This window comes from Montipora capricornis, chromosome 3 (genome assembly GCF_036669925.1).
Source record: "Montipora capricornis isolate CH-2021 chromosome 3, ASM3666992v2, whole genome shotgun sequence".
Lineage (NCBI taxonomy): Eukaryota > Metazoa > Cnidaria > Anthozoa > Scleractinia > Acroporidae > Montipora > Montipora capricornis.
Window position 1 is genome coordinate 19,904,326 of NC_090885.1, and position 6,489 is coordinate 19,910,814.

General features: G+C 43.1%; 1 protein-coding gene across 2 annotated transcripts in view; it reads right to left on the minus strand.

The window, feature by feature from the left end:
* Positions 1-2,793, minus strand: part of LOC138040845 (GDP-L-fucose synthase-like) — a 26,028-nt gene extending 23,235 nt beyond the window's left edge. Inside the window, exon 1 of one of the 2 annotated variants that reach the window (XM_068886536.1) lies at positions 2,705-2,793. The gene's annotated coding sequence lies outside the window, so the exon portion shown is untranslated. The remainder of the gene's footprint in view (positions 1-2,704) is intronic. The other variant, XM_068886535.1, reaches the window with a different exon arrangement.
* Between the last annotated feature and the right edge of the window lie 3,696 nt (positions 2,794-6,489).

Genomic DNA, 6,489 nt, shown 5'->3' on the forward strand with positions numbered 1-6,489 from the left:
ATTCATCAATGGGGAACCCCCGGGAGTCAGTGGGTTAACACTTGCGATTTCAATAACATTTGCTGCTTGCAAATGGTTTTAATAGGGAGCTTAACCCTTTAAGCCCCGAGGGGTTCCCCATTGACGAGTAAAATCGTCTGGCGTTAGACAGAGTAAAATCTATAAGTGCCATTTGGCACTATCGGGGCTGAAAGGGTTAAACGGGGACATAGTTTTTTCACGCTGTTAGCTTAACCCTTTAAGCCCCGAGGGGTTCCCCATTGACGAGTAAAATCTACTGGCGTTAGACAGAGTAAAATCTACAAGTGCCATTTGGCACTATCGGGGCTGAAAGGGTTAAGCAACGACAACGGCGACGGCAACGAGAACGTCACAAATTTGCATATTTAGTGGGCAAAAGCAATAGCTTTGCACGCCCTGCACGTGCGTTTTTCACTTTTGTCCATTTCTTTGCCGTCGTCAGCAAAACTACAACGTGAAATAGCCAAATTTGAGTTTTTATGAATAACGTCAGCACTTGAGGATAAACTTTCATTTCCTCCCCTAAATTAAGCGCCGTTCCTACCAGTGTCATCTTTGAGGAACTACCACACCCCTGTCATATTAAAAACGTTGAAATAGTCACGAAGCGATTAAAATAACGCGAAGGTATATTTTGAGATGACGTTCTCGTTGCCGTCGCCGTTATCGTTGCTTAAGTTCCATAATATCTTAAAGGGGGATGGCAAGGCACACTAGCCTTTCATTAACGGTATATAAAATGTCTGCTTAACGCTACATCCATCTGTCAGTCTACCTTTGACGGCAGTGGAATTGTCTGATAGACGGTACAGAACATGTAGGTGCATGGTAGTAAGACACAGTCTTTCTTCGACGGCAGATGAAATGACTATGAAGGGCAAAGTCTAATATGCAGATGTTAGCGAGGGAATGTCCTCTGTTGAGGGCAGAGGAAGGATCTGATGAATGGCACAGTAAATACAGGTTCCAGTAAGGCGCAGTCTTTCTTTGACGGCAGACAAACCCCTGATATATGGCACACGGTACATGCAGGTGTCAAAAATGCTCCTTCAATTGTAATATGAAAACTAAAAAAAGAGTATGGCGGATATTTTTATATTGCAGTCCTGTATCCTAGCTTCTTCGACAAAAATTAAGAAGAGCACTTCGACTTAGAATTGATAAAATAAACTGAATAATGCCAACTGCAATTATTGTGTCTCTCACTGAAGGTGTGGTCGTCAACACCGGATCTTCGGCAATAGTGTTGAAATAAAAAAAAGAGCACTTCGATCTAATTTGCATTGAATTTAACTATTACGTGTACTCGAAGATGATTAAGGTGATTTTTCAAGGTCTGAGTGAACACGAAGTACCGGGCTCGTGGCGTTTCTTCGAACCTAAAGAAAATACATGATACCTCTTACACCCTGGGAAGGTTAATATAAGGCGCCTAAAAGTGCACCAATATCCCTTGTGAAGGCGTAAGGGACTAGTATTTTTCTTCGGTTAAGTGACTTTGACTGTAAAAACATCTACAGCTTTCTGGTCAACTTTTGCGTTCAATGCCCCTCGTCTTGTTCTGGTTTGCCGACTATTTAATTGGGTTTCATTTCCGAAAGCACATTTTTCATAAAAATTAGATCAGTGAGTATATTTGTTGGGAAAATGGGTAGAAGCCAACTTTGCGAACTCCTGACATTGGCACAGTCAGTGCTCTATAGTTTAAGAGAGGCCTAATGTATCATGAACCAAAATAATTTCCCAACAGATTTTCAATGAGTTAAATGTCCAATCTTCCCGAATGAAAAGCAGTTTGCTCAATCATCAAAAACATGACTAAGATCAACGAGGTCACGTGCATGCTCTACTGAAACGTTTGAAAGCGTCTCAATGTGCTGACCTGGGGGAAAATAACACAGGGACTGAATAAATCTCCTACCCTAGGTACCAGAGGCTTCGCTTCGGCGGCCAAAGGCCAACGGCACGAGCGGCGAAACCGCGAGAAAAAACTTCTGGTACAGAGCGGTTTCAGTCCCCGTTCTCCTTGAACTTTGATCAATTTTACCGGATTACATTTAAACCAATCACAGCGAGCATCCCCTGTGATCACATGGCCTGCCATGTGAACACATGACTGATGTGGATTCGATTACATTCGCGTGTGACATGACATCTGGTCTGGATTTCATCTGCCATCGACAACAAATATCAAAAGAGCATCGACGAGAACTCCCTGAAGAAGTGTGCGTAATCACACGAAACACGTAGGATAAAATAAATCGTTTTACAACTCTTTGAGTTCGCAGACGTGCTGCTCACTAGTTCAATCTTCAAAATAAAATAAAAAATTAAAAATTTTAAAAATTAGAAATTCAAGGAAGATAGGAACTGACCACGACCACAAACCAAGTCAGAAGAACGAGTGAAGCAATTTACCGCAAAAAAAAAACGCTTCCAAAGAGTATAACGATCTGCTAAGAATCGCAGAAACAAGCAAACAAAGCCTTTACAAAACCAGCTATCTCACTGATGCACTGCACAGCGTTAATTAAAGACGTTCAAAGACAAAATGATCCCGGTCCCGGGTCAAATCTTTAAAGATCTTTAAAGGCAAGAGATCACTCGCTTCTACCAAGATTAACATATCGGTCGAGTCTTGTTATTAGGTCTGATTCTGACGTTTCACTTAACATTTGCTCACCTTTTGACTATAAGCCGCAGTACGTTGCTTGGAAAAGACGTCCTGAACTGACACAACTGTTGTTCTTAGCTTAAAAAAGGGTGTGAAAGTCCAAAGTTCTATAGAGATTAAAAGGACTAATTAAAACTATTTCCGCTAATGTACGCGTATACAAAATGGTCGGTAGATGATTGTCTCATATGGGCAGCCGTCACCGCCAAAAATACAAGCCTAGTTAATGGTTAAGAATAAACCGGAATGGTTTAATTGTCCTTTGTAGAAAGGTTTATCAGAATTTAAAAAGATGTATTTAAAACACAAATGGACAAGTCACCCTTAGTGAAATGAAATAAACAAACATTAAATGGTTTAGACAATTCAGAAACTGTGTAGATACCCTTGGTGAATTGATTCAGTGAAAACACGAGTGGTTAAGTGTTTAATGAAATGGATCAGTCACCTTATGTAATCATCGCAGTTAACACAGAATTGGTCGGGTTTCGACAAAACACTGACCCCCGGTCAACTGACCCCCTTACTGACCCCCTACTGACCCCCTATAAAATCAATGGGAAAATGAATACTGCTTACTTAAGCCTGAACAACCCTTTTTAAACAGCATTGTTCAACAGTATTTAAGTCTAAGGACCCATTTTAAGAAGGTTAGCTTACATGAAGTAATCGGCCATCACAACAATAATCGAAAACTAACCTTTTTAAAATGGGTGCTTAGACTTAAATACTATTGAACAATGCTGTTTAAAAAGGGTTGTTGAGGCTTAAGTAAGCAGTATTCATTTTCTCATTGATTTTATAGTGGGTCAGTCGGGGGGTCAGTAAGGGGGTCAGTTGACCGGGGGTCAGTGTTTTGTTGAAACCCGAATTGGTCAGTGCCAAAGACCACCGGTGTGACTATCCTTGTCAAAATGACAAAGTCAAGTCTTGAATGGATCAGCATACTTTGACATGATATGCAGTGAAACGGCAAACGGTCCAGCTTACCGTACATTGGTTCAGTGATGTGACAAACGGTTCAGAGTAGTTTGAAATGGCTTATTTTATCTGCAAATGGTTAATCGTGAACCGCAATGGTCTAGCATAACATTGATCGGTTTAAGCCATTTGGGGTAAAACTAAACCGTTTGACATTATGGTAAACCGATCAATGTTAATGTTAATGCAGTTAACAGATAACCACATTTCGTCACATCCTTAAAGAGCAAAACAATACATGGGTACAATATTGATAATTATAAACAAAAGAAAATTTGTGGTGCTACCAAGAAGACAGAAAAAAATCAAAGAGTTTGTTTCGATTTACATAGCGTTCAGAGCATAGTTAATCGAGGGACTGGTTAGGAAACCCTTGGAATTTCAAAAGCAGGAACAATGTAGTTGCAATTAGATGTTGAACGGACCGTGACCCTGCACAATCTTTTGTTTTTAGTTCGCAAGTTAATTTCGAATAAATTAGTCGAAACTTTTGATTGGTTATCCTGCCGAAAAAAAGTGTGTTTTGTCGGGTTTTGTGCAAGGTCAAGGCCAAAAAAGCGAACAAAAACATGAAACAAAGAAACTTGTCGAGTTTCATAACCAGCTACATCTATTAACTATGTTCAGAGTCAGTAGAGTGAATGAGGCAAAAGGTCACTCCATGCAGCGAGCAGGCATTTGGTGAAGAGGCGTTTTACCGTTTTAACCGCGTTCTTGGCTTTTTCATTGGACTGTGGGTGGTGAGGAGAGGACGTGATGTGTTGAAACATCCAAGATTTCGCAAACACTGCGAATTCAGCGGCAACAAATTGAGGGCCGTTGTCGGTTACGAGTACGTCAGAGATGCCATAACTAGCGAATACAGAACTTCATTTCTTTGATGACGCTACGGGAAGTCACTGAGTTTATGCGAGCGGCTTCAATGAAGTTGCTGTAGTAGTCGGTGATGACGAGCAAGGTGCGGTTGTTCAGCTCGCAAAGGTCGGCAGCAACTTTTGCCAATGGTCTTGCTATCACTTCATGTTGTAGGAGGGGTTCTTTCCTCTGTTCCATGCGTTGTGACAAACATATGCCACACTTGGAGATGTACTCCCTAAGCTCTCTTGCCATGCGAGGCCAGTAGAGAGTGTTGCGTGCTCTGCGGATGCATCCTTCAATGCCGATGTGTGAGCTGTGCACTAACTGCCATAAGATCCTTGCATAGGCTGGCTGGTACCACAAGACATTGACCCTTAAAAACAAGATCGTTCTGGACCGTCAGGAGGTTTCTCATATCAAAGTACGGGTAAAGCGATTCAGGGATGCCTGACCGACTCTCTGGCCATCGTTTGCGTATGGTTGTCCGCAGTTGCTGCAGGACTGGGTCATCAGCAGAGGCGTGCTTGATCTGTTGCCAGCGGCTGGCGCTGACTGGTAGGAAGGCTTGATGATCAACTTCCTCAAGTTCTTTGTTGAAGTCACAGGCGTTGATCTCAGGCAGAAAATCTCTGCTTAAGGTATCAGCCAGGAACATCTGTGTTCCTTTTCTGTAAACAACTTTTAGGATGTCTTTCTGCAGCCTCAACAACATCCGCTGCAGTCGTTTGGGCGCTGAATAAGTGGCTTCTCGAAAAGATTGCTTCAATGGCTTATGGTCGCTGTGCACTCAATCGCGAGCAGTTCCTTTTCGATCTGAGCATAACGTGTTTCTGCTTCGGACATGGCTCTGGGTGCATAGGCTACGGGACGTCCATTCTACAACAAGGCAGCACCTAACCAGAACTGATAGGCATCACCTTGAAGCGTCACTTCCTCCAAGTTGTAGTAAGACGCAAGACTAGTGTGTCAGCAACTGCTCTCTTCAAAGCTTCTAATGCATCTTGTTGGGTTGTTTCGCAGACCCATTGCACATCGGTCTGAGTGAGGTCTCTTTATGGCTTGGTGATATTAGACAAACGTGGCAGGAATTTGCTGAGGTACTGTGCGAGTCCCAGCAATCTTTGTACTCCGGCCTTGTCTGTTGGTGCGGGCATTTCAATAATCGCTCGTACTTTGGCTGGGTCACGCGCAAGCCCTGGTCGGTGGTCACATGTCTGATGAATGTGACTTCCATCTGTCGGAGATTTAGCTTGTCAGTGTTAAGCTTGTCACCTCGTTCTTTGCAGCGTTCGAGGAACTTTACGAGCATTTAATGATGGTCAGTGGTAGCTTCTTCAATCGTGGTTCCACAGCCCACAATGATAAAGTCATCCGCCACTACTTCAAGTCCAGACATTCCTTCCACCAGCTCGTGCATTTTACGCTGGAACACCTCAGGTGCGGAGCTAACGCCAAAGGGCAGGCGTTGCCAACGGTAACGTTCGAACGGGGTGTTGAAGGTTGTCAAGTAAGACGAGCTCTCGTCCGGTGCCACGTGCCGAGATCCGTCACGCACATCCAGTTTGGTGAACTGACTTTGGCTCCATATAGCCGTGTGTCGATATCTTCAATTGTCGGAAGTGGATAGTGCTCACGTTGAATGGCGCGATTATATATAAGTCTCTTTGGTGGAGACATACCGTGATTTGCCGTTTTTCTTGGGTACGGTTACCATGGAGCTTATCCAAGCTGTGGGCGAGATCACGGGTTGTGACAATTTCCTGCTTCTCAAGGTCTTCCAATGCTTCTTTGACCTTTGTTCTAAGTGCCACTGGTACACGACGAGGGACATGCTATACGGGATCTATGCTGCTGTCAATTCTAATGTGATATTCGCCGGCCAGTTTTCCAACTCCTTCAATGAAGACTTCTGGATATTGCTCTATTAATGTTTCTTTGCTGATGGAAGCACACGT